Source organism: Camellia sinensis, chromosome 14 (genome assembly GCF_055761805.1).
Source record: "Camellia sinensis isolate YWXY chromosome 14, ASM5576180v1, whole genome shotgun sequence".
In the NCBI taxonomy this organism is placed as follows: Eukaryota; Viridiplantae; Streptophyta; class Magnoliopsida; order Ericales; family Theaceae; genus Camellia; species Camellia sinensis.
Window position 1 is genome coordinate 104,056,740 of NC_138974.1, and position 23,328 is coordinate 104,080,067.

At 48.3% G+C, this 23,328-nt stretch overlaps 74 non-coding genes across 74 annotated transcripts; all 74 read left to right on the top strand.

The window, feature by feature from the left end:
• Positions 1 to 85: 85 nt before the first annotated feature.
• On the top strand, positions 86 to 204 carry LOC145810017 (5S ribosomal RNA). Its single transcript, XR_014353584.1, has one exon. It is a non-coding gene; the product is annotated as a 5S ribosomal RNA (ribosomal RNA).
• A 198-nt stretch (positions 205 to 402) lies between these two features.
• Positions 403 to 521, top strand: LOC145808258 (5S ribosomal RNA). The gene has a single exon (XR_014351722.1). It is a non-coding gene; the product is annotated as a 5S ribosomal RNA (ribosomal RNA).
• Positions 522 to 720: 199 nt separating this feature from the next.
• On the top strand, positions 721 to 839 carry LOC145808259 (5S ribosomal RNA). Its single transcript, XR_014351723.1, has one exon. It is a non-coding gene; the product is annotated as a 5S ribosomal RNA (ribosomal RNA).
• A 198-nt stretch (positions 840 to 1,037) lies between these two features.
• On the top strand, positions 1,038 to 1,156 carry LOC145808996 (5S ribosomal RNA). Its single transcript, XR_014352491.1, has one exon. It is a non-coding gene; the product is annotated as a 5S ribosomal RNA (ribosomal RNA).
• A 198-nt stretch (positions 1,157 to 1,354) lies between these two features.
• Positions 1,355 to 1,473, top strand: LOC145809195 (5S ribosomal RNA). The gene has a single exon (XR_014352695.1). It is a non-coding gene; the product is annotated as a 5S ribosomal RNA (ribosomal RNA).
• A 198-nt stretch (positions 1,474 to 1,671) lies between these two features.
• On the top strand, positions 1,672 to 1,790 carry LOC145808260 (5S ribosomal RNA). The gene has a single exon (XR_014351724.1). It is a non-coding gene; the product is annotated as a 5S ribosomal RNA (ribosomal RNA).
• A 199-nt stretch (positions 1,791 to 1,989) lies between these two features.
• On the top strand, positions 1,990 to 2,108 carry LOC145808262 (5S ribosomal RNA). The gene has a single exon (XR_014351726.1). It is a non-coding gene; the product is annotated as a 5S ribosomal RNA (ribosomal RNA).
• Positions 2,109 to 2,305: 197 nt separating this feature from the next.
• LOC145809931 (5S ribosomal RNA) lies at positions 2,306 to 2,424 on the top strand. Its single transcript, XR_014353498.1, has one exon. It is a non-coding gene; the product is annotated as a 5S ribosomal RNA (ribosomal RNA).
• Positions 2,425 to 2,622: 198 nt separating this feature from the next.
• On the top strand, positions 2,623 to 2,741 carry LOC145808263 (5S ribosomal RNA). The gene has a single exon (XR_014351727.1). It is a non-coding gene; the product is annotated as a 5S ribosomal RNA (ribosomal RNA).
• A 197-nt stretch (positions 2,742 to 2,938) lies between these two features.
• LOC145809548 (5S ribosomal RNA) lies at positions 2,939 to 3,057 on the top strand. The gene has a single exon (XR_014353109.1). It is a non-coding gene; the product is annotated as a 5S ribosomal RNA (ribosomal RNA).
• Positions 3,058 to 3,257: 200 nt separating this feature from the next.
• On the top strand, positions 3,258 to 3,376 carry LOC145809525 (5S ribosomal RNA). Its single transcript, XR_014353085.1, has one exon. It is a non-coding gene; the product is annotated as a 5S ribosomal RNA (ribosomal RNA).
• A 199-nt stretch (positions 3,377 to 3,575) lies between these two features.
• Positions 3,576 to 3,694, top strand: LOC145811043 (5S ribosomal RNA). The gene has a single exon (XR_014354593.1). It is a non-coding gene; the product is annotated as a 5S ribosomal RNA (ribosomal RNA).
• A 195-nt stretch (positions 3,695 to 3,889) lies between these two features.
• On the top strand, positions 3,890 to 4,008 carry LOC145808939 (5S ribosomal RNA). The gene has a single exon (XR_014352428.1). It is a non-coding gene; the product is annotated as a 5S ribosomal RNA (ribosomal RNA).
• A 199-nt stretch (positions 4,009 to 4,207) lies between these two features.
• Positions 4,208 to 4,326, top strand: LOC145808264 (5S ribosomal RNA). The gene has a single exon (XR_014351728.1). It is a non-coding gene; the product is annotated as a 5S ribosomal RNA (ribosomal RNA).
• A 199-nt stretch (positions 4,327 to 4,525) lies between these two features.
• Positions 4,526 to 4,644, top strand: LOC145808265 (5S ribosomal RNA). Its single transcript, XR_014351729.1, has one exon. It is a non-coding gene; the product is annotated as a 5S ribosomal RNA (ribosomal RNA).
• A 197-nt stretch (positions 4,645 to 4,841) lies between these two features.
• On the top strand, positions 4,842 to 4,960 carry LOC145811109 (5S ribosomal RNA). Its single transcript, XR_014354661.1, has one exon. It is a non-coding gene; the product is annotated as a 5S ribosomal RNA (ribosomal RNA).
• Positions 4,961 to 5,156: 196 nt separating this feature from the next.
• On the top strand, positions 5,157 to 5,275 carry LOC145808941 (5S ribosomal RNA). Its single transcript, XR_014352430.1, has one exon. It is a non-coding gene; the product is annotated as a 5S ribosomal RNA (ribosomal RNA).
• Positions 5,276 to 5,474: 199 nt separating this feature from the next.
• On the top strand, positions 5,475 to 5,593 carry LOC145808266 (5S ribosomal RNA). Its single transcript, XR_014351730.1, has one exon. It is a non-coding gene; the product is annotated as a 5S ribosomal RNA (ribosomal RNA).
• Positions 5,594 to 5,790: 197 nt separating this feature from the next.
• Positions 5,791 to 5,909, top strand: LOC145808267 (5S ribosomal RNA). Its single transcript, XR_014351731.1, has one exon. It is a non-coding gene; the product is annotated as a 5S ribosomal RNA (ribosomal RNA).
• A 198-nt stretch (positions 5,910 to 6,107) lies between these two features.
• LOC145808268 (5S ribosomal RNA) lies at positions 6,108 to 6,226 on the top strand. The gene has a single exon (XR_014351732.1). It is a non-coding gene; the product is annotated as a 5S ribosomal RNA (ribosomal RNA).
• A 198-nt stretch (positions 6,227 to 6,424) lies between these two features.
• LOC145808997 (5S ribosomal RNA) lies at positions 6,425 to 6,543 on the top strand. The gene has a single exon (XR_014352492.1). It is a non-coding gene; the product is annotated as a 5S ribosomal RNA (ribosomal RNA).
• A 198-nt stretch (positions 6,544 to 6,741) lies between these two features.
• Positions 6,742 to 6,860, top strand: LOC145809196 (5S ribosomal RNA). The gene has a single exon (XR_014352696.1). It is a non-coding gene; the product is annotated as a 5S ribosomal RNA (ribosomal RNA).
• Positions 6,861 to 7,058: 198 nt separating this feature from the next.
• Positions 7,059 to 7,177, top strand: LOC145808269 (5S ribosomal RNA). The gene has a single exon (XR_014351733.1). It is a non-coding gene; the product is annotated as a 5S ribosomal RNA (ribosomal RNA).
• A 201-nt stretch (positions 7,178 to 7,378) lies between these two features.
• On the top strand, positions 7,379 to 7,497 carry LOC145808270 (5S ribosomal RNA). Its single transcript, XR_014351734.1, has one exon. It is a non-coding gene; the product is annotated as a 5S ribosomal RNA (ribosomal RNA).
• Positions 7,498 to 7,694: 197 nt separating this feature from the next.
• LOC145809933 (5S ribosomal RNA) lies at positions 7,695 to 7,813 on the top strand. Its single transcript, XR_014353500.1, has one exon. It is a non-coding gene; the product is annotated as a 5S ribosomal RNA (ribosomal RNA).
• A 198-nt stretch (positions 7,814 to 8,011) lies between these two features.
• Positions 8,012 to 8,130, top strand: LOC145808271 (5S ribosomal RNA). Its single transcript, XR_014351735.1, has one exon. It is a non-coding gene; the product is annotated as a 5S ribosomal RNA (ribosomal RNA).
• A 199-nt stretch (positions 8,131 to 8,329) lies between these two features.
• Positions 8,330 to 8,448, top strand: LOC145809549 (5S ribosomal RNA). Its single transcript, XR_014353110.1, has one exon. It is a non-coding gene; the product is annotated as a 5S ribosomal RNA (ribosomal RNA).
• Positions 8,449 to 8,648: 200 nt separating this feature from the next.
• Positions 8,649 to 8,767, top strand: LOC145809526 (5S ribosomal RNA). The gene has a single exon (XR_014353086.1). It is a non-coding gene; the product is annotated as a 5S ribosomal RNA (ribosomal RNA).
• Positions 8,768 to 8,965: 198 nt separating this feature from the next.
• LOC145811044 (5S ribosomal RNA) lies at positions 8,966 to 9,084 on the top strand. Its single transcript, XR_014354594.1, has one exon. It is a non-coding gene; the product is annotated as a 5S ribosomal RNA (ribosomal RNA).
• A 195-nt stretch (positions 9,085 to 9,279) lies between these two features.
• On the top strand, positions 9,280 to 9,398 carry LOC145808942 (5S ribosomal RNA). Its single transcript, XR_014352431.1, has one exon. It is a non-coding gene; the product is annotated as a 5S ribosomal RNA (ribosomal RNA).
• A 198-nt stretch (positions 9,399 to 9,596) lies between these two features.
• On the top strand, positions 9,597 to 9,715 carry LOC145808274 (5S ribosomal RNA). The gene has a single exon (XR_014351737.1). It is a non-coding gene; the product is annotated as a 5S ribosomal RNA (ribosomal RNA).
• A 201-nt stretch (positions 9,716 to 9,916) lies between these two features.
• Positions 9,917 to 10,035, top strand: LOC145808275 (5S ribosomal RNA). The gene has a single exon (XR_014351738.1). It is a non-coding gene; the product is annotated as a 5S ribosomal RNA (ribosomal RNA).
• A 198-nt stretch (positions 10,036 to 10,233) lies between these two features.
• Positions 10,234 to 10,352, top strand: LOC145811110 (5S ribosomal RNA). The gene has a single exon (XR_014354662.1). It is a non-coding gene; the product is annotated as a 5S ribosomal RNA (ribosomal RNA).
• Positions 10,353 to 10,548: 196 nt separating this feature from the next.
• Positions 10,549 to 10,667, top strand: LOC145810357 (5S ribosomal RNA). Its single transcript, XR_014353928.1, has one exon. It is a non-coding gene; the product is annotated as a 5S ribosomal RNA (ribosomal RNA).
• A 199-nt stretch (positions 10,668 to 10,866) lies between these two features.
• Positions 10,867 to 10,985, top strand: LOC145811111 (5S ribosomal RNA). Its single transcript, XR_014354663.1, has one exon. It is a non-coding gene; the product is annotated as a 5S ribosomal RNA (ribosomal RNA).
• A 196-nt stretch (positions 10,986 to 11,181) lies between these two features.
• On the top strand, positions 11,182 to 11,300 carry LOC145809527 (5S ribosomal RNA). The gene has a single exon (XR_014353087.1). It is a non-coding gene; the product is annotated as a 5S ribosomal RNA (ribosomal RNA).
• Positions 11,301 to 11,500: 200 nt separating this feature from the next.
• Positions 11,501 to 11,619, top strand: LOC145809528 (5S ribosomal RNA). Its single transcript, XR_014353089.1, has one exon. It is a non-coding gene; the product is annotated as a 5S ribosomal RNA (ribosomal RNA).
• Positions 11,620 to 11,817: 198 nt separating this feature from the next.
• Positions 11,818 to 11,936, top strand: LOC145811045 (5S ribosomal RNA). Its single transcript, XR_014354595.1, has one exon. It is a non-coding gene; the product is annotated as a 5S ribosomal RNA (ribosomal RNA).
• A 195-nt stretch (positions 11,937 to 12,131) lies between these two features.
• On the top strand, positions 12,132 to 12,250 carry LOC145808943 (5S ribosomal RNA). Its single transcript, XR_014352432.1, has one exon. It is a non-coding gene; the product is annotated as a 5S ribosomal RNA (ribosomal RNA).
• A 198-nt stretch (positions 12,251 to 12,448) lies between these two features.
• Positions 12,449 to 12,567, top strand: LOC145808276 (5S ribosomal RNA). The gene has a single exon (XR_014351739.1). It is a non-coding gene; the product is annotated as a 5S ribosomal RNA (ribosomal RNA).
• Positions 12,568 to 12,768: 201 nt separating this feature from the next.
• Positions 12,769 to 12,887, top strand: LOC145808277 (5S ribosomal RNA). Its single transcript, XR_014351740.1, has one exon. It is a non-coding gene; the product is annotated as a 5S ribosomal RNA (ribosomal RNA).
• A 198-nt stretch (positions 12,888 to 13,085) lies between these two features.
• Positions 13,086 to 13,204, top strand: LOC145811113 (5S ribosomal RNA). The gene has a single exon (XR_014354665.1). It is a non-coding gene; the product is annotated as a 5S ribosomal RNA (ribosomal RNA).
• A 196-nt stretch (positions 13,205 to 13,400) lies between these two features.
• LOC145810358 (5S ribosomal RNA) lies at positions 13,401 to 13,519 on the top strand. The gene has a single exon (XR_014353929.1). It is a non-coding gene; the product is annotated as a 5S ribosomal RNA (ribosomal RNA).
• Positions 13,520 to 13,718: 199 nt separating this feature from the next.
• On the top strand, positions 13,719 to 13,837 carry LOC145811114 (5S ribosomal RNA). The gene has a single exon (XR_014354666.1). It is a non-coding gene; the product is annotated as a 5S ribosomal RNA (ribosomal RNA).
• A 196-nt stretch (positions 13,838 to 14,033) lies between these two features.
• LOC145809529 (5S ribosomal RNA) lies at positions 14,034 to 14,152 on the top strand. Its single transcript, XR_014353090.1, has one exon. It is a non-coding gene; the product is annotated as a 5S ribosomal RNA (ribosomal RNA).
• A 198-nt stretch (positions 14,153 to 14,350) lies between these two features.
• Positions 14,351 to 14,469, top strand: LOC145808278 (5S ribosomal RNA). Its single transcript, XR_014351741.1, has one exon. It is a non-coding gene; the product is annotated as a 5S ribosomal RNA (ribosomal RNA).
• A 197-nt stretch (positions 14,470 to 14,666) lies between these two features.
• On the top strand, positions 14,667 to 14,785 carry LOC145809607 (5S ribosomal RNA). The gene has a single exon (XR_014353168.1). It is a non-coding gene; the product is annotated as a 5S ribosomal RNA (ribosomal RNA).
• Positions 14,786 to 14,980: 195 nt separating this feature from the next.
• LOC145808279 (5S ribosomal RNA) lies at positions 14,981 to 15,099 on the top strand. The gene has a single exon (XR_014351742.1). It is a non-coding gene; the product is annotated as a 5S ribosomal RNA (ribosomal RNA).
• A 197-nt stretch (positions 15,100 to 15,296) lies between these two features.
• Positions 15,297 to 15,415, top strand: LOC145808280 (5S ribosomal RNA). The gene has a single exon (XR_014351743.1). It is a non-coding gene; the product is annotated as a 5S ribosomal RNA (ribosomal RNA).
• A 197-nt stretch (positions 15,416 to 15,612) lies between these two features.
• Positions 15,613 to 15,731, top strand: LOC145808281 (5S ribosomal RNA). The gene has a single exon (XR_014351744.1). It is a non-coding gene; the product is annotated as a 5S ribosomal RNA (ribosomal RNA).
• Positions 15,732 to 15,928: 197 nt separating this feature from the next.
• Positions 15,929 to 16,047, top strand: LOC145808282 (5S ribosomal RNA). The gene has a single exon (XR_014351745.1). It is a non-coding gene; the product is annotated as a 5S ribosomal RNA (ribosomal RNA).
• A 197-nt stretch (positions 16,048 to 16,244) lies between these two features.
• LOC145809841 (5S ribosomal RNA) lies at positions 16,245 to 16,363 on the top strand. The gene has a single exon (XR_014353409.1). It is a non-coding gene; the product is annotated as a 5S ribosomal RNA (ribosomal RNA).
• Positions 16,364 to 16,558: 195 nt separating this feature from the next.
• Positions 16,559 to 16,677, top strand: LOC145810083 (5S ribosomal RNA). Its single transcript, XR_014353649.1, has one exon. It is a non-coding gene; the product is annotated as a 5S ribosomal RNA (ribosomal RNA).
• Positions 16,678 to 16,873: 196 nt separating this feature from the next.
• On the top strand, positions 16,874 to 16,992 carry LOC145808512 (5S ribosomal RNA). The gene has a single exon (XR_014351975.1). It is a non-coding gene; the product is annotated as a 5S ribosomal RNA (ribosomal RNA).
• Positions 16,993 to 17,188: 196 nt separating this feature from the next.
• LOC145809648 (5S ribosomal RNA) lies at positions 17,189 to 17,307 on the top strand. Its single transcript, XR_014353209.1, has one exon. It is a non-coding gene; the product is annotated as a 5S ribosomal RNA (ribosomal RNA).
• A 197-nt stretch (positions 17,308 to 17,504) lies between these two features.
• On the top strand, positions 17,505 to 17,623 carry LOC145808177 (5S ribosomal RNA). The gene has a single exon (XR_014351642.1). It is a non-coding gene; the product is annotated as a 5S ribosomal RNA (ribosomal RNA).
• Positions 17,624 to 17,820: 197 nt separating this feature from the next.
• LOC145808283 (5S ribosomal RNA) lies at positions 17,821 to 17,939 on the top strand. Its single transcript, XR_014351746.1, has one exon. It is a non-coding gene; the product is annotated as a 5S ribosomal RNA (ribosomal RNA).
• A 199-nt stretch (positions 17,940 to 18,138) lies between these two features.
• LOC145808285 (5S ribosomal RNA) lies at positions 18,139 to 18,257 on the top strand. Its single transcript, XR_014351748.1, has one exon. It is a non-coding gene; the product is annotated as a 5S ribosomal RNA (ribosomal RNA).
• A 195-nt stretch (positions 18,258 to 18,452) lies between these two features.
• On the top strand, positions 18,453 to 18,571 carry LOC145808286 (5S ribosomal RNA). Its single transcript, XR_014351749.1, has one exon. It is a non-coding gene; the product is annotated as a 5S ribosomal RNA (ribosomal RNA).
• Positions 18,572 to 18,767: 196 nt separating this feature from the next.
• LOC145808287 (5S ribosomal RNA) lies at positions 18,768 to 18,886 on the top strand. The gene has a single exon (XR_014351750.1). It is a non-coding gene; the product is annotated as a 5S ribosomal RNA (ribosomal RNA).
• A 196-nt stretch (positions 18,887 to 19,082) lies between these two features.
• On the top strand, positions 19,083 to 19,201 carry LOC145808946 (5S ribosomal RNA). Its single transcript, XR_014352435.1, has one exon. It is a non-coding gene; the product is annotated as a 5S ribosomal RNA (ribosomal RNA).
• A 198-nt stretch (positions 19,202 to 19,399) lies between these two features.
• LOC145809280 (5S ribosomal RNA) lies at positions 19,400 to 19,518 on the top strand. The gene has a single exon (XR_014352796.1). It is a non-coding gene; the product is annotated as a 5S ribosomal RNA (ribosomal RNA).
• Positions 19,519 to 19,714: 196 nt separating this feature from the next.
• Positions 19,715 to 19,832, top strand: LOC145810251 (5S ribosomal RNA). Its single transcript, XR_014353827.1, has one exon. It is a non-coding gene; the product is annotated as a 5S ribosomal RNA (ribosomal RNA).
• Positions 19,833 to 20,029: 197 nt separating this feature from the next.
• On the top strand, positions 20,030 to 20,148 carry LOC145809867 (5S ribosomal RNA). Its single transcript, XR_014353435.1, has one exon. It is a non-coding gene; the product is annotated as a 5S ribosomal RNA (ribosomal RNA).
• A 196-nt stretch (positions 20,149 to 20,344) lies between these two features.
• Positions 20,345 to 20,463, top strand: LOC145808288 (5S ribosomal RNA). The gene has a single exon (XR_014351751.1). It is a non-coding gene; the product is annotated as a 5S ribosomal RNA (ribosomal RNA).
• A 197-nt stretch (positions 20,464 to 20,660) lies between these two features.
• On the top strand, positions 20,661 to 20,779 carry LOC145808289 (5S ribosomal RNA). The gene has a single exon (XR_014351752.1). It is a non-coding gene; the product is annotated as a 5S ribosomal RNA (ribosomal RNA).
• Positions 20,780 to 20,974: 195 nt separating this feature from the next.
• Positions 20,975 to 21,093, top strand: LOC145809142 (5S ribosomal RNA). Its single transcript, XR_014352636.1, has one exon. It is a non-coding gene; the product is annotated as a 5S ribosomal RNA (ribosomal RNA).
• Positions 21,094 to 21,291: 198 nt separating this feature from the next.
• LOC145808291 (5S ribosomal RNA) lies at positions 21,292 to 21,410 on the top strand. Its single transcript, XR_014351754.1, has one exon. It is a non-coding gene; the product is annotated as a 5S ribosomal RNA (ribosomal RNA).
• Positions 21,411 to 21,606: 196 nt separating this feature from the next.
• On the top strand, positions 21,607 to 21,725 carry LOC145808292 (5S ribosomal RNA). Its single transcript, XR_014351755.1, has one exon. It is a non-coding gene; the product is annotated as a 5S ribosomal RNA (ribosomal RNA).
• Positions 21,726 to 21,921: 196 nt separating this feature from the next.
• Positions 21,922 to 22,040, top strand: LOC145808293 (5S ribosomal RNA). Its single transcript, XR_014351756.1, has one exon. It is a non-coding gene; the product is annotated as a 5S ribosomal RNA (ribosomal RNA).
• Positions 22,041 to 22,237: 197 nt separating this feature from the next.
• LOC145808294 (5S ribosomal RNA) lies at positions 22,238 to 22,356 on the top strand. The gene has a single exon (XR_014351757.1). It is a non-coding gene; the product is annotated as a 5S ribosomal RNA (ribosomal RNA).
• A 199-nt stretch (positions 22,357 to 22,555) lies between these two features.
• Positions 22,556 to 22,674, top strand: LOC145808295 (5S ribosomal RNA). The gene has a single exon (XR_014351758.1). It is a non-coding gene; the product is annotated as a 5S ribosomal RNA (ribosomal RNA).
• A 199-nt stretch (positions 22,675 to 22,873) lies between these two features.
• LOC145808297 (5S ribosomal RNA) lies at positions 22,874 to 22,992 on the top strand. The gene has a single exon (XR_014351760.1). It is a non-coding gene; the product is annotated as a 5S ribosomal RNA (ribosomal RNA).
• A 197-nt stretch (positions 22,993 to 23,189) lies between these two features.
• LOC145808298 (5S ribosomal RNA) lies at positions 23,190 to 23,308 on the top strand. The gene has a single exon (XR_014351761.1). It is a non-coding gene; the product is annotated as a 5S ribosomal RNA (ribosomal RNA).
• The last annotated feature ends 20 nt before the right edge of the window (positions 23,309 to 23,328 follow it).

The following is a 23,328-nucleotide window of genomic DNA, read 5'->3' on the forward strand; positions in this document are numbered from 1 at the left end:
AACCATTTCCAGATTATCCTGTTCCATTCAATTTCATTTTTTTCCCCGTCTACTGCTTAAAACAATAAAGTCGCGGTTAATCTTCGGGTGCGATCATACCAGCACTAATGCACCGGATCCCATCAGAACTCCGCAGTTAGGCGTGCTTGGGCGAGAGTAGTACTAGGATGGGTGACCCCCTGGGAAGTCCTCGTGTTGCACCCCTTTTGTCCCTTTTTCCACCACCCCCCCCCCCTTTTTTTTTTCCCCGGACAGCCTGTCCGATTTTTAGCCCATTCAATCTCCTTCGCCTCCTTTTCGACAATTTCTCCCTTTTAAACCATTTCCAGATTATCCTGTTCCATTCAATTTCATTTTTTTCCCCGTCTACTGCTTAAAACAATAAAGTCGCGGTTAATCTTCGGGTGCGATCATACCAGCACTAATGCACCGGATCCCATCAGAACTCCGCAGTTAAGCGTGCTTGGGCGAGAGTAGTACTAGGATGGGTGACCCCCTGGGAAGTCCTCGTGTTGCACCCCTTTTGTCCCTTTTTCCACCACCCCCCCCCCCCTTTTTTTTTTCCCCGGACAGCCTGTCCGATTTTTAGCCCATTCAATCGCCTTCGCCTCCTTTTCGACAATTTCTCCCTTTTAAACCATTTCCAGATTATCCTGTTCCATTCAATTTCATTTTTTTCCCCGTCTACTGCTTAAAACAATAAAGTCGCGGTTAATCTACGGGTGCGATCATACCAGCACTAATGCACCGGATCCCATCAGAACTCCGCAGTTAAGCGTGCTTGGGCGAGAGTAGTACTAGGATGGGTGACCCCCTGGGAAGTCCTCGTGTTGCACCCCTTTTGTCCCTTTTTCCACCACCCCCCCCCCCCTTTTTTTTTCCCCGGACAGCCTGTCCGATTTTTAGCCCATTCAATCGCCTTCGCCTCCTTTTCGACAATTTCTCCCTTTTAAACCATTTCCAGATTATCCTGTTCCATTCAATTTCATTTTTTTCCCCGTCTACTGCTTAAAACAATAAAGTCGCGGTTAATCTACGGGTGCGATCATACCAGCACTAATGCACCGGATCCCATCAGAACTCCGCAGTTAAGCGTGCTTGGGCGAGAGTAGTACTAGGATGGGTGACCCCCTGGGAAGTCCTCGTGTTGCACCCTTTTTGTCCCTTTTTCCACCACCCCCCCCCTCTTTTTTTTTTCCCCGGACAGCCTGTCCGATTTTTAGCCCATTCAATCGCCTTCGCCTCCTTTTCGACAATTTCTCCCTTTTAAACCATTTCCAGATTATCCTGTTCCATTCAATTTCATTTTTTTCCCCGTCTACTGCTTAAAACAATAAAGTCGCGGTTAATCTTCGGGTGCGATCATACCAGCACTAATGCACCGGATCCCATCAGAACTCCGCAGTTAAGCGTGCTTGGGCGAGAGTAGTACTAGGATGGGTGACCCCCTGGGAAGTCCTTGTGTTGCACCCCTTTTGTCCCTTTTTCCACCACCCCCCCCCCCTTTTTTTTTTCCCCGAACAGCCTGTCCGATTTTTAGCCCATTCAATCGCCTTCGCCTCCTTTTCGACAATTTCTCCCTTTTAAACCATTTCCAGATTATCCTGTTCCATTCAATTTCATTTTTTTCCCCGTCTACTGCTTAAAACAATAAAGTCGCGGTTAATCTTCGGGTGCGATCATACCAGCACTAATGCACCGGATCCCATCAGAACTCCGCAGTTAAGCGTGCTTGGGCGAGAGTAGTACTAGGATGGGTGACCCCCTGGGAAGTCCTCGTGTTGCACCCCTTTTGTCCCTTTTTCCACCACCCCCCCCCCCCTTTTTTTTTTCCCCGGACAGCCTGTCCGATTTTTAGCCCATTCAATCGCCTTCGCCTCCTTTTCGACAATTTCTCCCTTTTAAACCATTTCCAGATTATCCTGTTCCATTCAATTTCATTTTTTTCCCCGTCTACTGCTTAAAACAATAAAGTCGCGGTTAATCTTCGGGTGCGATCATACCAGCACTAATGCACCGGATCCCATCAGAACTCCGCAGTTAAGCGTGCTTGGGCGAGAGTAGTACTAGGATGGGTGACCCCCTGGGAAGTCCTCGTGTTGCACCCCTTTTGTCCCTTTTTCCACCACCCCCCCCCCTTTTTTTTTTCCCCGGACAGCCTGTCCGATTTTTAGCCCATTCAATCGCCTTCGCCTCCTTTTCGACAATTTCTCCCTTTTAAACCATTTCCAGATTATCCTGTTCCATTCAATTTCATTTTTTTCCCCGTCTACAGCTTAAAACAATAAAGTCGCGGTTAATCTTCGGGTGCGATCATACCAGCACTAATGCACCGGATCCCATCAGAACTCCGCAGTTAAGCGTGCTTGGGCGAGAGTATTACTAGGATGGGTGACCCCCTGGGAAGTCCTCGTGTTGCACCCCTTTTGTCCCTTTTTCCACCACCCCCCCCCCCTTTTTTTTTTCCCCGGACAGCCTGTCCGATTTTTAGCCCATTCAATCGCCTTCGCCTCCTTTTCGACAATTTCTCCCTTTTAAACCATTTCCAGATTATCCTGTTCCATTCAATTTCATTTTTTTCCCCGTCTACTGCTTAAAACAATAAAGTCGCGGTTAATCTTCGGGTGCGATCATACCAGCACTAATGCACCGGATCCCATCAGAACTCCGCAGTTAAGCGTGCTTGGGCGAGAGTAGTACTAGGATGGGTGACCCCCTGGGAAGTCCTCGTGTTGCACCCCTTTTGTCCCTTTTTCCACCACCCCCCCCCCTTTTTTTTTTCCCCGGACAGCCTGTCCGATTTTTAGCCCATTCAATCGCCTTCGCCTCCTTTTCGACAATTTCTCCCTTTTAAACCATTTCCAGATTATCCTGTTCCATTCAGTTTCATTTTTTTCCCCGTCTACTGCTTAAAACAATAAAGTCGCGGTTAATCTTCGGGTGCGATCATACCAGCACTAATGCACCGGATCCCATCAGAACTCCGCAGTTAAGCGTGCTTGGGCGAGAGTAGTAGTAGGATGGGTGACCCCCTGGGAAGTCCTCGTGTTGCACCCCTTTTGTCCCTTTTTCCACCACCCCCCCCCCCCCGTTTTTTTTTCCCCGGACAGCCTGTCCGATTTTTAGCCCATTCAATCGCCTTCGCCTCCTTTTCGACAATTTCTCCCTTTTAAACCATTTCTAGATTATCCTGTTCCATTCAATTTCATTTTTTTCCCCGTCTACTGCTTAAAACAATAAAGTCGCGGTTAATCTTCGGGTGCGATCATACCAGCACTAATGCACCGGATCCCATCAGAACTCCGCAGTTAAGCGTGCTTGGGCGAGAGTAGTACTAGGATGGGTGACCCAATGGGAAGTCCTCGTGTTGCACCCCTTTTGTCCCTTTTTCTACCACCCCCCCCCCCCTTTTTTTTTTCCCCGGACAGCCTGTCCGATTTTTAGCCCATTCAATCGCCTTCGCCTCCTTTTCGACAATTTCTCCCTTTTAAACCATTTCCAGATTATCCTGTTCCATTCAATTTCATTTTTTTCCCCGTCTACTGCTTAAAACAATAAAGTCGCGGTTAATCTTCGGGTGCGATCATACCAGCACTAATGCACCGGATACCATCAGAACTCCGCAGTTAAGCGTGCTTGGGCGAGAGTAGTACTAGGATGGGTGACCCCCTGGGAAGTCCTCGTGTGGCACCCCTTTTGTCCCTTTTTCCACCACCCCCCCCTTTTTTTTTTCCCCGGACAGCCTGTCCGATTTTTAGCCCATTCAATCGCCTTCGCCTCCTTTTCGACAATTTCTCCCTTTTAAACCATTTCCAGATTATCCTGTTCCATTCAATTTCATTTTTTTCCCCGTCTACTGCTTAAAACAATAAAGTCGCGGTTAATCTTCGGGTGCGATCATACCAGCACTAATGCACCGGATCCCATCAGAACTCCGTAGTTAAGCGTGCTTGGGCGAGAGTAGTACTAGGATGGGTGACCCCCTGGGAAGTCCTCGTGTTGCACCCCTTTTGTCCCTTTTTCCACCACCCCCCCCCCCTTTTTTTTTTTCCCCGGACAGCCTGTCCGATTTTTAGCCCATTCAATCGCCTTCGCCTCCTTTTCGACAATTTCTCCCTTTTAAACCATTTCCAGATTATCCTGTTCCATTCAATTTCATTTTTTTCCCCGTCTACTGCTTAAAACAATAAAGTCGCGGTTAATCTTCGGGTGCGATCATACCAGCACTAATGCACCGGATCCCATCAGAACTCCGCAGTTAAGCGTGCTTGGGCGAGAGTAGTACTAGGATGGGTGACCCCCTGGGAAGTCCTCGTGTTGCACCCCTTTTGTCCCTTTTTCCACCACCCCCCCCCCCCTTTTTTTTTTCCCCGGACAGCCTGTCCGATTTTTAGCCCATTCAATCGCCTTCGCCTCCTTTTCGACAATTTCTCCCTTTTAAACCATTTCCAGATTATCCTGTTCCATTCAATTTCATTTTTTTCCCCGTCTACTGCTTAAAACAATAAAGTCGCGGTTAATCTTCGGGTGCGATCATACCAGCACTAATGCACCGGATCCCATCAGAACTCCGCAGTTAAGCGTGCTTGGGCGAGAGTAGTACTAGGATGGGTGACCCCCTGGGAAGTCCTCGTGTTGCACCCCTTTTGTCCCTTTTTCCACCACCCCCCCCCCTTTTTTTTTTCCCCGGACAGCCTGTCCGATTTTTAGCCCATTCAATCGCCTTCGCCTCCTTTTCGACAATTTCTCCCTTTTAAACCATTTCCAGATTATCCTGTTCCATTCAATTTCATTTTTTTCCCCGTCTACTGCTTAAAACAATAAAGTCGCGGTTAATCTTCGGGTGCGATCATACCAGCAGTAATGCACCGGATCCCATCAGAACTCCGCAGTTAAGCGTGCTTGGGCGAGAGTCGTAGTAGGATGGGTGACCCCCTGGGAAGTCCTCGTGTTGCACCCCTTTTGTCCCTTTTTCCACCACCCCCCCCCTTTTTTTTTTCCCCGGACAGCCTGTCCGATTTTTAGCCCATTCAATCGCCTTCGCCTCCTTTTCGACAATTTCTCCCTTTTAAACCATTTCTAGATTATCCTGTTCCATTCAATTTCATTTTTTTCCCCGTCTACTGCTTAAAACAATAAAGTCGCGGTTAATCTTCGGGTGCGATCATACCAGCACTAATGCACCGGATCCCATCAGAACTCCGTAGTTAAGCGTGCTTGGGCGAGAGTAGTACTAGGATGGGTGACCCCCTGGGAAGTCCTCGTGTTGCACCCCTTTTGTCCCTTTTTCCACCACCCCCCCCCCCTTTTTTTTTTTCCCCGGACAGCCTGTCCGATTTTTAGCCCATTCAATCGCCTTCGCCTCCTTTTCGACAATTTCTCCCTTTTAAACCATTTCCAGATTATCCTGTTCCATTCAATTTCATTTTTTTCCCCGTCTACTGCTTAAAACAATAAAGTCGCGGTTAATCTTCGGGTGCGATCATACCAGCACTAATGCACCGGATCCCATCAGAACTCCGCAGTTAAGCGTGCTTGGGCGAGAGTAGTACTAGGATGGGTGACCCCCTGGGAAGTCCTCGTGTTGCACCCCTTTTGTCCCTTTTTCCACCACCCCCCCCCCTTTTTTTTTTCCCCGGACAGCCTGTCCGATTTTTAGCCCATTCAATCTCCTTCGCCTCCTTTTCGACAATTTCTCCCTTTTAAACCATTTCCAGATTATCCTGTTCCATTCAATTTCATTTTTTTCCCCGTCTACTGCTTAAAACAATAAAGTCGCGGTTAATCTTCGGGTGCGATCATACCAGCACTAATGCACCGGATCCCATCAGAACTCCGCAGTTAAGCGTGCTTGGGCGAGAGTAGTACTAGGATGGGTGACCCCCTGGGAAGTCCTCGTGTTGCACCCCTTTTGTCCCTTTTTCCACCACCCCCCCCCCCCTTTTTTTTTCCCCGGACAGCCTGTCCGATTTTTAGCCCATTCAATCGCCTTCGCCTCCTTTTCGACAATTTCTCCCTTTTAAACCATTTCCAGATTATCCTGTTCCATTCAATTTCATTTTTTTCCCCGTCTACTGCTTAAAACAATAAAGTCGCGGTTAATCTACGGGTGCGATCATACCAGCACTAATGCACCGGATCCCATCAGAACTCCGCAGTTAAGCGTGCTTGGGCGAGAGTAGTACTAGGATGGGTGACCCCCTGGGAAGTCCTCGTGTTGCACCCCTTTTGTCCCTTTTTCCACCACCCCCCCCCCCCTTTTTTTTTCCCCGGACAGCCTGTCCGATTTTTAGCCCATTCAATCGCCTTCGCCTCCTTTTCGACAATTTCTCCCTTTTAAACCATTTCCAGATTATCCTGTTCCATTCAATTTCATTTTTTTCCCCGTCTACTGCTTAAAACAATAAAGTCGCGGTTAATCTACGGGTGCGATCATACCAGCACTAATGCACCGGATCCCATCAGAACTCCGCAGTTAAGCGTGCTTGGGCGAGAGTAGTACTAGGATGGGTGACCCCCTGGGAAGTCCTCGTGTTGCACCCTTTTTGTCCCTTTTTCCACCACCCCCCCCCTCTTTTTTTTTTCCCCGGACAGCCTGTCCGATTTTTAGCCCATTCAATCGCCTTCGCCTCCTTTTCGACAATTTCTCCCTTTTAAACCATTTCCAGATTATCCTGTTCCATTCAATTTCATTTTTTTCCCCGTCTACTGCTTAAAACAATAAAGTCGCGGTTAATCTTCGGGTGCGATCATACCAGCACTAATGCACCGGATCCCATCAGAACTCCGCAGTTAAGCGTGCTTGGGCGAGAGTAGTACTAGGATGGGTGACCCCCTGGGAAGTCCTTGTGTTGCACCCCTTTTGTCCCTTTTTCCACCACCCCCCCCCCCTTTTTTTTTTCCCCGAACAGCCTGTCCGATTTTTAGCCCATTCAATCGCCTTCGCCTCCTTTTCGACAATTTCTCCCTTTTAAACCATTTCCAGATTATCCTGTTCCATTCAATTTCATTTTTTTCCCCGTCTACTGCTTAAAACAATAAAGTCGCGGTTAATCTTCGGGTGCGATCATACCAGCACTAATGCACCGGATCCCATCAGAACTCCGCAGTTAAGCGTGCTTGGGCGAGAGTAGTACTAGGATGGGTGACCCCCTGGGAAGTCCTCGTGTTGCACCCCTTTTGTCCCTTTTTCCACCACCCCCCCCCCCCCCTTTTTTTTTTCCCCGGACAGCCTGTCCGATTTTTAGCCCATTCAATCGCCTTCGCCTCCTTTTCGACAATTTCTCCCTTTTAAACCATTTCCAGATTATCCTGTTCCATTCAATTTCATTTTTTTCCCCGTCTACTGCTTAAAACAATAAAGTCGCGGTTAATCTTCGGGTGCGATCATACCAGCACTAATGCACCGGATCCCATCAGAACTCCGCAGTTAAGCGTGCTTGGGCGAGAGTAGTACTAGGATGGGTGACCCCCTGGGAAGTCCTCGTGTTGCACCCCTTTTGTCCCTTTTTCCACCACCCCCCCCCCTTTTTTTTTTCCCCGGACAGCCTGTCCGATTTTTAGCCCATTCAATCGCCTTCGCCTCCTTTTCGACAATTTCTCCCTTTTAAACCATTTCCAGATTATCCTGTTCCATTCAATTTCATTTTTTTCCCCGTCTACAGCTTAAAACAATAAAGTCGCGGTTAATCTTCGGGTGCGATCATACCAGCACTAATGCACCGGATCCCATCAGAACTCCGCAGTTAAGCGTGCTTGGGCGAGAGTATTACTAGGATGGGTGACCCCCTGGGAAGTCCTCGTGTTGCACCCCTTTTGTCCCTTTTTCCACCACCCCCCCCCCCTTTTTTTTTTCCCCGGACAGCCTGTCCGATTTTTAGCCCATTCAATCGCCTTCGCCTCCTTTTCGACAATTTCTCCCTTTTAAACCATTTCCAGATTATCCTGTTCCATTCAATTTCATTTTTTTCCCCGTCTACTGCTTAAAACAATAAAGTCGCGGTTAATCTTCGGGTGCGATCATACCAGCACTAATGCACCGGATCCCATCAGAACTCCGCAGTTAAGCGTGCTTGGGCGAGAGTAGTACTAGGATGGGTGACCCCCTGGGAAGTCCTCGTGTTGCACCCCTTTTGTCCCTTTTTCCACCACCCCCCCCCCCCTTTTTTTTTTCCCCGGACAGCCTGTCCGATTTTTAGCCCATTCAATCGCCTTCGCCTCCTTTTCGACAATTTCTCCCTTTTAAACCATTTCCAGATTATCCTGTTCCATTCAGTTTCATTTTTTTCCCCGTCTACTGCTTAAAACAATAAAGTCGCGGTTAATCTTCGGGTGCGATCATACCAGCACTAATGCACCGGATCCCATCAGAACTCCGCAGTTAAGCGTGCTTGGGCGAGAGTAGTAGTAGGATGGGTGACCCCCTGGGAAGTCCTCGTGTTGCACCCCTTTTGTCCCTTTTTCCACCACCCCCCCCCCCCCGTTTTTTTTTCCCCGGACAGCCTGTCCGATTTTTAGCCCATTCAATCGCCTTCGCCTCCTTTTCGACAATTTCTCCCTTTTAAACCATTTCTAGATTATCCTGTTCCATTCAATTTCATTTTTTTCCCCGTCTACTGCTTAAAACAATAAAGTCGCGGTTAATCTTCGGGTGCGATCATACCAGCACTAATGCACCGGATCCCATCAGAACTCCGCAGTTAAGCGTGCTTGGGCGAGAGTAGTACTAGGATGGGTGACCCAATGGGAAGTCCTCGTGTTGCACCCCTTTTGTCCCTTTTTCTACCACACCCCCCCCCTTTTTTTTTTCCCCGGACAGCCTGTCCGATTTTTAGCCCATTCAATCGCCTTCGCCTCCTTTTCGACAATTTCTCCCTTTTAAACCATTTCCAGATTATCCTGTTCCATTCAATTTCATTTTTTTCCCCGTCTACTGCTTAAAACAATAAAGTCGCGGTTAATCTTCGGGTGCGATCATACCAGCACTAATGCACCGGATACCATCAGAACTCCGCAGTTAAGCGTGCTTGGGCGAGAGTAGTACTAGGATGGGTGACCCCCTGGGAAGTCCTCGTGTGGCACCCCTTTTGTCCCTTTTTCCACCACCCCCCCCTTTTTTTTTTCCCCGGACAGCCTGTCCGATTTTTAGCCCATTCAATCGCCTTCGCCTCCTTTTCGACAATTTCTCCCTTTTAAACCATTTCCAGATTATCCTGTTCCATTCAATTTCATTTTTTTCCCCGTCTACTGCTTAAAACAATAAAGTCGCGGTTAATCTTCGGGTGCGATCATACCAGCACTAATGCACCGGATCCCATCAGAACTCCGTAGTTAAGCGTGCTTGGGCGAGAGTAGTACTAGGATGGGTGACCCCCTGGGAAGTCCTCGTGTTGCACCCCTTTTGTCCCTTTTTCCACCACCCCCCCCCCTTTTTTTTTTTCCCCGGACAGCCTGTCCGATTTTTAGCCCATTCAATCGCCTTCGCCTCCTTTTCGACAATTTCTCCCTTTTAAACCATTTCCAGATTATCCTGTTCCATTCAATTTCATTTTTTTCCCCGTCTACTGCTTAAAACAATAAAGTCGCGGTTAATCTTCGGGTGCGATCATACCAGCACTAATGCACCGGATCCCATCAGAACTCCGCAGTTAAGCGTGCTTGGGCGAGAGTAGTACTAGGATGGGTGACCCCCTGGGAAGTCCTCGTGTTGCACCCCTTTTGTCCCTTTTTCCACCACCCCCCCCCCCCCCTTTTTTTTTTCCCCGGACAGCCTGTCCGATTTTTAGCCCATTCAATCGCCTTCGCCTCCTTTTCGACAATTTCTCCCTTTTAAACCATTTCCAGATTATCCTGTTCCATTCAATTTCATTTTTTTCCCCGTCTACTGCTTAAAACAATAAAGTCGCGGTTAATCTTCGGGTGCGATCATACCAGCACTAATGCACCGGATCCCATCAGAACTCCGCAGTTAAGCGTGCTTGGGCGAGAGTAGTACTAGGATGGGTGACCCCCTGGGAAGTCCTCGTGTTGCACCCCTTTTGTCCCTTTTTCCACCACCCCCCCCCCCTTTTTTTTTTCCCCGGACAGCCTGTCCGATTTTTAGCCCATTCAATCGCCTTCGCCTCCTTTTCGACAATTTCTCCCTTTTAAACCATTTCCAGATTATCCTGTTCCATTCAATTTCATTTTTTTCCCCGTCTACTGCTTAAAACAATAAAGTCGCGGTTAATCTTCGGGTGCGATCATACCAGCAGTAATGCACCGGATCCCATCAGAACTCCGCAGTTAAGCGTGCTTGGGCGAGAGTCGTAGTAGGATGGGTGACCCCCTGGGAAGTCCTCGTGTTGCACCCCTTTTGTCCCTTTTTCCACCACCCCCCCCCTTTTTTTTTTCCCCGGACAGCCTGTCCGATTTTTAGCCCATTCAATCGCCTTCGCCTCCTTTTCGACAATTTCTCCCTTTTAAACCATTTCTAGATTATCCTGTTCCATTCAATTTCATTTTTTTCCCCGTCTACTGCTTAAAACAATAAAGTCGCGGTTAATCTTCGGGTGCGATCATACCAGCACTAATGCACCGGATCCCATCAGAACTCCGCAGTTAACCGTGCTTGGGCGAGAGTAGTACTAGGATGGGTGACCCAATGGGAAGTCCTCGTGTTGCACCCCTTTTGTCCCTTTTTCCACCACCCCCCCCCCCCTTTTTTTTTTCCCCGGACAGCCTGTCCGATTTTTAGCCCATTCAATCGCCTTCGCCTCCTTTTCGACAATTTCTCCCTTTTAAACCATTTCCAGATTATCCTGTTCCATTCAATTTCATTTTTTTCCCCGTCTACTGCTTAAAACAATAAAGTCGCGGTTAATCTTCGGGTGCGATCATACCAGCAGTAATGCACCGGATCCCATCAGAACTCCGCAGTTAAGCGTGCTTGGGCGAGAGTCGTAGTAGGATGGGTGACCCCCTGGGAAGTCCTCGTGTTGCACCCCTTTTGTCCCTTTTTCCACCACCCCCCCCCTTTTTTTTTTCCCCGGACAGCCTGTCCGATTTTTAGCCCATTCAATCGCCTTCGCCTCCTTTTCGACAATTTCTCCCTTTTAAACCATTTCTAGATTATCCTGTTCCATTCAATTTCATTTTTTTCCCCGTCTACTGCTTAAAACAATAAAGTCGCGGTTAATCTTCGGGTGCGATCATACCAGCACTAATGCACCGGATCCCATCAGAACTCCGCAGTTAAGCGTGCTTGGGCGAGAGTAGTACTAGGATGGGTGACCCAATGGGAAGTCCTCGTGTTGCACCCCTTTTGTCCCTTTTTCCACCACCCCCCCCCCCCCGTTTTTTTTTCCCCGGACAGCCTGTCCGATTTTTAGCCCATTCAATCGCCTTCGCCTCCTTTTCGACAATTTCTCCCTTTTAAACCATTTCTAGATTATCCTGTTCCATTCAATTTCATTTTTTTCCCCGTCTACTGCTTAAAACAATAAAGTCGCGGTTAATCTTCGGGTGCGATCATACCAGCACTAATGCACCGGATCCCATCAGAACTCCGCAGTTAAGCGTGCTTGGGCGAGAGTAGTACTAGGATGGGTGACCCAATGGGAAGTCCTCGTGTTGCACCCCTTTTGTCCCTTTTTCTACCACACCCCCCCCCTTTTTTTTTTCCCCGGACAGCCTGTCCGATTTTTAGCCCATTCAATCGCCTTCGCCTCCTTTTCGACAATTTCTCCCTTTTAAACCATTTCCAGATTATCCTGTTCCATTCAATTTCATTTTTTTCCCCGTCTACTGCTTAAAACAATAAAGTCGCGGTTAATCTTCGGGTGCGATCATACCAGCACTAATGCACCGGATACCATCAGAACTCCGCAGTTAAGCGTGCTTGGGCGAGAGTAGTACTAGGATGGGTGACCCCCTGGGAAGTCCTCGTGTGGCACCCCTTTTGTCCCTTTTTCCACCACCCCCCCCTTTTTTTTTTCCCCGGACAGCCTGTCCGATTTTTAGCCCATTCAATCGCCTTCGCCTCCTTTTCGACAATTTCTCCCTTTTAAACCATTTCCAGATTATCCTGTTCCATTCAATTTCATTTTTTTCCCCGTCTACTGCTTAAAACAATAAAGTCGCGGTTAATCTTCGGGTGCGATCATACCAGCACTAATGCACCGGATCCCATCAGAACTCCGTAGTTAAGCGTGCTTGGGCGAGAGTAGTACTAGGATGGGTGACCCCCTGGGAAGTCCTCGTGTTGCACCCCTTTTGTCCCTTTTTCCACCACCCCCCCCCCTTTTTTTTTTTCCCCGGACAGCCTGTCCGATTTTTAGCCCATTCAATCGCCTTCGCCTCCTTTTCGACAATTTCTCCCTTTTAAACCATTTCCAGATTATCCTGTTCCATTCAATTTCATTTTTTTCCCCGTCTACTGCTTAAAACAATAAAGTCGCGGTTAATCTTCGGGTGCGATCATACCAGCACTAATGCACCGGATCCCATCAGAACTCCGCAGTTAAGCGTGCTTGGGCGAGAGTAGTACTAGGATGGGTGACCCCCTGGGAAGTCCTCGTGTTGCACCCCTTTTGTCCCTTTTTCCACCACCCCCCCCCCCCCCTTTTTTTTTTCCCCGGACAGCCTGTCCGATTTTTAGCCCATTCAATCGCCTTCGCCTCCTTTTCGACAATTTCTCCCTTTTAAACCATTTCCAGATTATCCTGTTCCATTCAATTTCATTTTTTTCCCCGTCTACTGCTTAAAACAATAAAGTCGCGGTTAATCTTCGGGTGCGATCATACCAGCACTAATGCACCGGATCCCATCAGAACTCCGCAGTTAAGCGTGCTTGGGCGAGAGTAGTACTAGGATGGGTGACCCCCTGGGAAGTCCTCGTGTTGCACCCCTTTTGTCCCTTTTTCCACCACCCCCCCCCCCTTTTTTTTTTCCCCGGACAGCCTGTCCGATTTTTAGCCCATTCAATCGCCTTCGCCTCCTTTTCGACAATTTCTCCCTTTTAAACCATTTCCAGATTATCCTGTTCCATTCAATTTCATTTTTTTCCCCGTCTACTGCTTAAAACAATAAAGTCGCGGTTAATCTTCGGGTGCGATCATACCAGCAGTAATGCACCGGATCCCATCAGAACTCCGCAGTTAAGCGTGCTTGGGCGAGAGTCGTAGTAGGATGGGTGACCCCCTGGGAAGTCCTCGTGTTGCACCCCTTTTGTCCCTTTTTCCACCACCCCCCCCCTTTTTTTTTTCCCCGGACAGCCTGTCCGATTTTTAGCCCATTCAATCGCCTTCGCCTCCTTTTCGACAATTTCTCCCTTTTAAACCATTTCTAGATTATCCTGTTCCATTCAATTTCATTTTTTTCCCCGTCTACTGCTTAAAACAATAAAGTCGCGGTTAATCTTCGGGTGCGATCATACCAGCACTAATGCACCGGATCCCATCAGAACTCCGCAGTTAACCGTGCTTGGGCGAGAGTAGTACTAGGATGGGTGACCCAATGGGAAGTCCTCGTGTTGCACCCCTTTTGTCCCTTTTTCCACCACCCCCCCCCCCCTTTTTTTTTTCCCCGGACAGCCTGTCCGATTTTTAGCCCATTCAATCGCCTTCGCCTCCTTTTCGACAATTTCTCCCTTTTAAACCATTTCCAGATTATCCTGTTCCATTCAATTTCATTTTTTTCCCCGTCTACTGCTTAAAACAATAAAGTCGCGGTTAATCTTCGGGTGCGATCATACCAGCAGTAATGCACCGGATCCCATCAGAACTCCGCAGTTAAGCGTGCTTGGGCGAGAGTCGTAGTAGGATGGGTGACCCCCTGGGAAGTCCTCGTGTTGCACCCCTTTTGTCCCTTTTTCCACCACCCCCCCCCTTTTTTTTTTCCCCGGACAGCCTGTCCGATTTTTAGCCCATTCAATCGCCTTCGCCTCCTTTTCGACAATTTCTCCCTTTTAAACCATTTCTAGATTATCCTGTTCCATTCAATTTCATTTTTTTCCCCGTCTACTGCTTAAAACAATAAAGTCGCGGTTAATCTTCGGGTGCGATCATACCAGCACTAATGCACCGGATCCCATCAGAACTCCGCAGTTAAGCGTGCTTGGGCGAGAGTAGTACTAGGATGGGTGACCCAATGGGAAGTCCTCGTGTTGCACCCCTTTTGTCCCTTTTTCCACCACCCCCCCCCCCTTTTTTTTTTCCCCGGACAGCCTGTCCGATTTTTAGCCCATTCAATCGCCTTCGCCTCCTTTTCGACAATTTCTCCCTTTTAAACCATTTCCAGATTTTCCTGTTCCATTCAATTTCATTTTTTTCCCCGTCTACTGCTTAAAACAATAAAGTCGCGGTTAATCTTCGGGTGCGATCATACCAGCACTAATGCACCGGATCCCATCAGAACTCCGCAGTTAAGCGTGCTTGGGCGAGAGTAGTACTAGGATGGGTGACCCCCTGGGAAGTCCTCGTGTTGCACCCCTTTTGTCCGTCTTTCCACCACCCCCCCCCCTTTTTTTTTTCCCCGGACAGCCTGTCCGATTTTTAGCCCATTCAATCGCCTTCGCCTCCTTTTCGACAATTTCTCCCTTTTAAACCATTTCCAGATTATCCTGTTCCATTCAATTTCATTTTTTTCCCCGTCTACTGCTTAAAACAATAAAGTCGCGGTTAATCTTCGGGTGCGATCATACCAGCACTAATGCATCGGATCCCATCAGAACTCCGCAGTTAAGCGTGCTTGGGCGAGAGTAGTACTAGGATGGGTGACCCCCTGGGAAGTCCTCGTGTTGCACCCCTTTTGTCCCTTTTTCCACCACCCCCCCCTTTTTTTTTTCCCCGGACAGCCTGTCCGATTTTTAGCCCATTCAATCGCCTTCGCCTCCTTTTCGACAATTTCTCCCTTTTAAACCATTTCCAGATTATCCTGTTCCATTCAATTTCATTTTTTTCCCCGTCTACTGCTTAAAACAATAAAGTCGCGGTTAATCTTCGGGTGCGATCATACCAGCACTAATGCACCGGATCCCATCAGAACTCCGCAGTTAAGCGTGCTTGGGCGAGAGTAGTACTAGGATGGGTGACCCCCTGGGAAGTCCTCGTGTTGCACCCCTTTTGTCCCTTTTTCCACCACCCCCCCCTCTTTTTTTTTTCCCCGGACAGCCTGTCCGATTTTTAGCCCATTCAATCGCCTTCGCCTCCTTTTCGACAATTTCTCCCTTTTAAACCATTTCCAGATTATCCTGTTCCATTCAATTTCATTTTTTTCCCCGTCTACTGCTTAAAACAATAAAGTCGCGGTTAATCTTCGGGTGCGATCATACCAGCACTAATGCACCGGATCCCATCAGAACTCCGCAGTTAAGCGTGCTTGGGCGAGAGTAGTACTAGGATGGGTGACCCCCTGGGAAGTCCTCGTGTTGCACCCCTTTTGTCCCTTTTTCCACCACCCCCCCCCCTTTTTTTTTTCCCCGGACAGCCTGTCCGATTTTTAGCCCATTCAATCGCCTTCGCCTCCTTTTCGACAATTTCTCCCTTTTAAACCATTTCCAGATTATCCTGTTCCATTCAATTTCATTTTTTTCCCCGTCTACGGCTTAAAACAATAAAGTCGCGATTAATCTTCGGGTGCGATCATACCAGCACTAATGCACCGGATCCCATCAGAACTCCGCAGTTAAGCGTGCTTGGGCGAGAGTAGTACTAGGATGGGTGACCCCCTGGGAAGTCCTCGTGTTGCACCCCTTTTGTCCCTTTTTCCACCACCCCCCCCCCTTTTTTTTTTCCCCGGACAGCCTGTCCGATTTTTAGCCCATTCAATCGCCTTCGCCTCCTTTTCGACAATTTCTCCCTTTTAAACCATTTCCAGATTATCCTGTTCCATTCAATTTCATTTTTTTCCCCGTCTACTGCTTAAAACAATAAAGTCGCGGTTAATCTTCGGGTGCGATCATACCAGCACTAATGCACCGGATCCCATCAGAACTCCGCAGTTAAGCGTGCTTGGGCGAGAGTAGTACTAGGATGGGTGACCCCCTGGGAAGTCCTCGTGTTGCACCCCTTTTGTCCCTTTTTCCACCACCCCCCCCCTTTTTTTTTTTCCCCGGACAGCCTGTCCGATTTTTAGCCCATTCAATCGCCTTCGCCTCTTTTTCGACAATTTCTCCCTTTTAAACCATTTCCAGATTATCCTGTTCCATTCAATTTCATTTTTTTCCCCGTCTACTGCTTAAAACAATAAAGTCGCGGTTAATCTTCGGGTGCGATCATACCAGCAATAATGCACCGGATCCCATCAGAACTCCGCAGTTAAGCGTGCTTGGGCGAGAGTAGTACTAGGATGGGTGACCCCCTGGGAAGTCCTCGTGTTGCACCCCTTTTGTCCCTTTTTCCACCACCCCCCCCTTTTTTTTTTCCCCGGACAGCCTGTCCGATTTTTAGCCCATTCAATCGCCTTCGCCTCCTTTTCGACAATTTCTCCCTTTTAAACCATTTCCAGATTATCCTGTTCCATTCAATTTCATTTTTTTCCCCGTCTACTGCTTAAAACAATAAAGTCGCGGTTAATCTTCGGGTGCGATCATACCAGCACTAATGCACCGAATCCCATCAGAACTCCGCAGTTAAGCGTGCTTGGGCGAGAGTAGTACTAGGATGGGTGACCCCCTGGGAAGTCCTCGTGTTGCACCCCTTTTGTCCCTTTTTCCACCACCCCCCCCCTTTTTTTTTTCCCCGGACAGCCTGACCGATTTTTAGCCCATTCAATCGCCTTCGCCTCCTTTTCGACAATTTCTCCCTTTTAAACCATTTCCAGATTATCCTGTTCCATTCAATTTCATTTTTTTCCCCGTCTACTGCTTAAAACAATAAAGTCGCGGTTAATCTTCGGGTGCGATCATACCAGCACTAATGCACCGGATCCCATCCGAACTCCGCAGTTAAGCGTGCTTGGGCGAGAGTAGTACTAGGATGGGTGACCCCCTGGGAAGTCCTCGTGTTGCACCCCTTTTGTCCCTTTTTCCACCACCCCCCCCCTTTTTTTTTTCCCCAGACAGCCTGTCCGATTTTTAGCCCATTCAATCGCCTTCGCCTCCTTTTCGACAATTTCTCCCTTTTAAACCATTTCCAGATTATCCTGTTCCATTCAATTTCATTTTTTTCCCCGTCTACTGCTTAAAACAATAAAGTCGCGGTTAATCTTCGGGTGCGATCATACCAGCACTAATGCACCGGATCCCATCAGAACTCCGCTGTTAAGCGTGCTTGGGCGAGAGTAGTACTAGGATGGGTGACCCCCTGGGAAGTCCTCGTGTTGCACCCCTTTTGTCCCTTTTTCCACCACCCCCCCCCCTTTTTTTTTTCCCCGGACAGCCTGTCCGATTTTTAGCCCATTCAATCGTCTTCGCCTCCTTTTCGACAATTACTCCCTTTTAAACCATTTCCAGATTATCCTGTTCCATTCAATTTCATTTTTTTCCCCGTCTACTGCTTAAAACAATAAAGTCGCGGTTAATCTTCGGGTGCGATCATACCAGCACTAATGCACCGGATCCCATCAGAACTCCGCAGTTAAGCGTGCTTGGGCGAGAGTAGTACTAGGATGGGTGACCCCCTGGGAAGTTCTCGTGTTGCACCCCTTTTGTCCCTTTTTCCACCACCACCCCCCCTTTTTTTTTTCCCCGGACAGCCTGTCCGATTTTTAGCCCATTCAATCGCCTTCGCCTCCTTTTCGACAATTTCTCCCTTTTAAACCATTTCCAGATTATCCTGTTCCATTCAATTTCATTTTTTTCCCCGTCTACTGCTTAAAACAATAAAGTCGCGGTTAATCTTCGGGTGCGATCATACCAGCACTAATGCACCGGATCCCATCAGAACTCCGCAGTTAAGCGTGCTTGGGCGAGAGTAGTACTAGGATGGGTGACCCCCTGGGAAGTCCTCGTGTTGCACCCCTTTTGTCCCTTTTTCCACCACCCCCCCCCCCTTTTTTTTTTTCCCCGGACAGCCTGTCCGATTTTTAGCCCATTCAATCGCCTTCGCCTCCTTTTCGACAATTTCTCCCTTTTAAACCATTTCCAGATTATCCTGTTCCATTCAATTTCATTTTTTTCCCCGTCTACTGCTTAAAACAATAAAGTCGCGGTTAATCTTCGGGTGCGATCATACCAGCACTAATGCACCGGATCCCATCAGAACTCCGCAGTTAAGCGTGCTTGGGCGAGAGTAGTACTAGGATGGGTGACCCCCTGGGAAGTCCTCGTGTTGCACCCCTTTTGTTCCTTTTTCCACCACCCCCCCCTTTTTTTTTTCCCCGGACAGCCTGTCCGATTTTTAGCCCATTCAATCGCCTTCGCCTCCTTTTCGACAATTTCTCCCTTTTAAACCATTTCCAGATTATCCTGTTCCATTCAATTTCATTTTTTTCCCCGTATACTGCTTAAAACAATAAAGTCGCGGTTAATCTTCGGGTGCGATCATACCAGCACTAATGCACCGGATCCCATCAGAACTCCGCAGTTAAGCGTGCTTGGGCGAGAGTAGTACTAGGATGGGTGACCCCCTGGGAAGTCCTCGTGTTGCACCCCTTTTGTCCCTTTTTCCACCACCCCCCCCCTTTTTTTTTTCCCCGGACAGCCTGTCCGATTTTTAGCCCATTCAATCGCCTTCGCCTCCTTTTCGACAATTTCTCCCTTTTAAACCATTTCCAGATTATCCTGTTCCATTCAATTTCATTTTTTTCCCCGTCTACTGCTTAAAACAATAAAGTCGCGGTTAATCTTCGGGTGCGATCATACCAGCACTAATGCACCGGATCCCATCAGAACTCCGCAGTTAAGCGTGCTTGGGCGAGAGTAGTACTAGGATGGGTGACCCCCTGGGAAGTCCTCGTGTTGCACCCCTTTTGTCCCTTTTTCCACCACCCCCCCCCTTTTTTTTTTCCCCGGACAGCCTGTCCGATTTTTAGCCCATTCAATCGCCTTCGCCTCCTTTTCGACAATTTCTCCCTTTTAAACCATTTCCAGATTATCCTGTTCCATTCAATTTCATTTTTTTCCCCGTCTACTGCTTAAAACAATAAAGTCGCGGTTAATCTTCGGGTGCGATCATACCAGCACTAATACACCGGATCCCATCAGAACTCCGCAGTTAAGCGTGCTTGGGCGAGAGTAGTACTAGGATGGGTGACCCCCTGGGAAGTCCTCGTGTTGCACCCCTTTTGTCCCTTTTTCCACCACCCCCCCCCCCTTTTTTTTTTCCCCGGACAGCCTGTCCGATTTTTAGCCCATTCAATCGCCTTCGCCTCCTTTTCGACAATTTCTCCCTTTTAAACCATTTCCAGATTATCCTGTTCCATTCAATTTCATTTTTTTCCCCGTCTACTGCTTAAAACAATAAAGTCGCGGTTAATCTTCGGGTGCGATCATACCAGCACTAATGCACTGGATCCCATCAGAACTCCGCAGTTAAGCGTGCTTGGGCGAGAGTAGTACTAGGATGGGTGACCCCCTGGGAAGTCCTCGTGTTGCACCCCTTTTGTCCCTTTTTCCACCACCACCCCCCTTTTTTTTTTCCCCGGACAGCCTGTCCGATTTTTAGCCCATTCAATCGCCTTCGCGTCCTTTTCGACAATTTCTCCCTTTTAAACCATTTCCAGATTATCCTGTTCCATTCAATTTCATTTTTTTCCCCGTCTACTGCTTAAAACAATAAAGTCGCGGTTAATCTTCGGGTGCGATCATACCAGCACTAATGCACCGGATCCCATTAGAACTCCGCAGTTAAGCGTGCTTGGGCGAGAGTAGTACTAGGATGGGTGACCCCTGGGAAGTCCTCGTGTTGCACCCCTTTTGTCCCTTTTTCCACCACCCCCCCCCCTTTTTTTTTTCCCCGGACAGCCTGTCCGATTTTTAGCCCATTCAATCGCCTTCGCCTCCTTTTCGACAATTTCTCCCTTTTAAACCATTTCCAGATTATCCTGTTCCATTCAATTTCATTTTTTTCCCCGTCTACTGCTTAAAACAATAAAGTCGCGGTTAATCTTCGGGTGCGATCATACCAGCACTAATGCACCGGATCCCATCAGAAATCCGCAGTTAAGCGTGCTTGGGCGAGAGTAGTACTAGGATGGGTGACCCCCTGGGAAGTCCTCGTGTTGCACCCCTTTTGTCCCTTTTTCCACCACCCCCCCCCTTTTTTTTTTCCCCGGACAGCCTGTCCGATTTTTAGCCCATTCAATCGCCTTCGCCTCCTTTTCGACAATTTCTCCCTTTTAAACCATTTCCAGATTATCCTGTTCCATTCAATTTCATTTTTTTCCCCGTCTACTGCTTAAAACAATAAAGTCGCGGTTAATCTTCGGGTGCGATCATACCAGCACTAATGCACCGGATCCCATCAGAACTCCGCAGTTAAGCGTGCTTGGGCGAGAGTAGTACTAGGATGGGTGACCCCCTGGGAAGTCCTCGTGTTGCACCCCTTTTGTCCCTTTTTCCACCACCCCCCCCCCTTTTTTTTTTCCCCGGACAGCCTGTCCGATTTTTAGCCCATTCAATCGCCTTCGCCTCCTTTTCGACAATTTCTCCTTTTTAAACCATTTCCAGATTATCCTGTTCCATTCAATTTCATTTTTTTCCCCGTCTACTGCTTAAAACAATAAAGTCGCGGTTAATCTTCGGGTGCGATCATACCAGCACTAATGCACCGGATCCCATCAGAACTCCGCAGTTAAGCGTGCTTGGGCGAGAGTAGTACTAGGATGGGTGACCCCCTGGGAAGTCCTCGTGTTGCACCCCTTTTGTCCCTTTTTCCACCACCCCCCCCTTTTTTTTTTCCCCGGACAGCCTATCCGATTTTTAGCCCATTCAATCGCCTTCGCCTCCTTTTCGACAATTTCTCCCTTTTAAACCATTTCCAGATTATCCTGTTCCATTCAATTTCATTTTTTTCCCCGTCTACTGCTTAAAACAATAAAGTCGCGGTTAATCTTCGGGTGCGATCATACCAGCACAAATGCACCGGATCCCATCAGAACTCCGCAGTTAAGCGTGCTTGGGCGAGAGTAGTACTAGGATGGGTGACCCCCTGGGAAGTCCTCGTGTTGCACCCCTTTTGTCCCTTTTTCCACCACGCCCCCCCCCTTTTTTTTTTCCCCGGACAGCCTGTCCGATTTTTAGCCCATTCAATCGCCTTCGCCTCCTTTTCGACAATTTCTCCCTTTTAAACCATTTCCAGATTATCCTGTTCCATTCAATTTCATTTTTTTCCCCGTCTACTGCTTAAAACAATAAAGTCGCGGTTAATCTTCGGGTGCGATCATACCAGCACTAATGCACCGGATCCCATCAGAACTCCGCAGTTAAGCGTGCTTGGGCGAGAGTAGTACTAGGATGGGTGACCCCCTGGGAAGTCCTCGTGTTGCACCCCTTTTGTCCCTTTTTCCACCACCCCCCCCCCTTTTTTTTTCCCCGGACAGCCTGTCCGATTTTTAGCCAATTCAATCGCCTTCGCCTCCTTTTCGACAATTTCTCCCTTTTAAACCATTTCCAGATTATCCTGTTCCATTCAATTTCATTTTTTTCCCCGTCTACTGCTTAAAACAATAAAGTCGCGGTTAATCTTCGGGTGCGATCATACCAGCACTAATGCACCGGATCCCATCAGAACTCCGCAGTTAAGCGTGCTTGGGCGAGAGTAGTACTAGGATGGGTGACCCCCTGGGAAGTCCTCGTGTTGCACCCCTTTTGTCCCTTTTTCCACCACCCCCCCCCTTTTTTTTTTCCCCGGACAGCCTGTCCGATTTTTAGCCCATTCAATCGCCTTCGCCTCCTTTTCGACAATTTCTCCCTTTTAAACCATTTCCAGATTATCCTGTTCCATTCAATTTCATTTTTTTCCCCGTCTACTACTTAAAACAATAAAGTCGCGGTTAATCTTCGGGTGCGATCATACCAGCACTAATGCACCGGATCCCATCAGAACTCCGCAGTTAAGCGTGCTTGGGCGAGAGTAGTACTAGGATGGGTGACCCCCTGGGAAGTCCTCGTGTTGCACCCCTTTTGTCCCTTTTTCCACCCACCCCCCCCCCTTTTTTTTTCCCCGGACAGCCTGTCCGATTTTTAGCCCATTCAATCGCCTTCGCCTCCTTTTCGACAATTTCTCCCTTTTAAACCATTTCCAGATTATCCTGTTCCATTCAATTTCATTTTTTTCCCCGTCTACTGCTTAAAACAATAAAGTCGCGGTTAATCTTTGGGTGCGATCATACCAGCACTAATGCACCGGATCCCATCAGAACTCCGCAGTTAAGCGTGCTTGGGCGAGAGTAGTACTAGGATGGGTGACCCCCTGGGAAGTCCTCGTGTTGCACCCCTTTTGTCCCTTTTTCCACCACGCCCCCCCCCCTTTTTTTTTTCCCCGGACAGCCTGTCCGATTTTTAGCCCATTCAATCGCCTTCGCCTCCTTTTCGACAATTTCTCCCTTTTAAACCATTTCCAGATTATCCTGTTCCATTCAATTTCATTTTTTTCCCCGTCTACTGCTTAAAACAATAAAGTCGCGGTTAATCTTCGGGTGCGATCATACCAGCACTAATGCACCGGATCCCATCAGAACTCCGCAGTTAAGCGTGCTTGGGCGAGAGTAGTACTAGGATGGGTGACCCCCTGGGAAGTCCTCGTGTTGCACCCCTTTTGTCCCTTTTTCCACCACCCCCCCCCCCCCTTTTTTTTTCCCCGGACAGCCTGTCCGATTTTTAGCCAATTCAATCGCCTTCGCCTCCTTTTCGACAATTTCTCCCTTTTAAACCATTTCCAGATTATCCTGTTCCATTCAATTTCATTTTTTTCCCCGTCTACTGCTTAAAACAATAAAGTCGCGGTTAATCTTCGGGTGCGATCATACCAGCACTAATGCACCGGATCCCATCAGAACTCCGCAGTTAAGCGTGCTTGGGCGAGAGTAGTACTAGGATGGGTGACCCCCTGGGAAGTCCTCGTGTTGCACCCCTTTTGTCCCTTTTTCCACCACCCCCCCCCCTTTTTTTTTTCCCCGGACAGCCTGTCCGATTTTTAGCCCATTCAATCGCCTTCGCCTCCTTTTCGACAATTTCTCCCTTTTAAACCATTTCCAGATTATCCTGTTCCATTCAATTTCATTTTTTTCCCCGTCTACTACTTAAAACAATAAAGTCGCGGTTAATCTTCGGGTGCGATCATACCAGCACTAATGCACCGGATCCCATCAGAACTCCGCAGTTAAGCGTGCTTGGGCGAGAGTAGTACTAGGATGGGTGACCCCCTGGGAAGTCCTCGTGTTGCACCCCTTTTGTCCCTTTTTCCACCC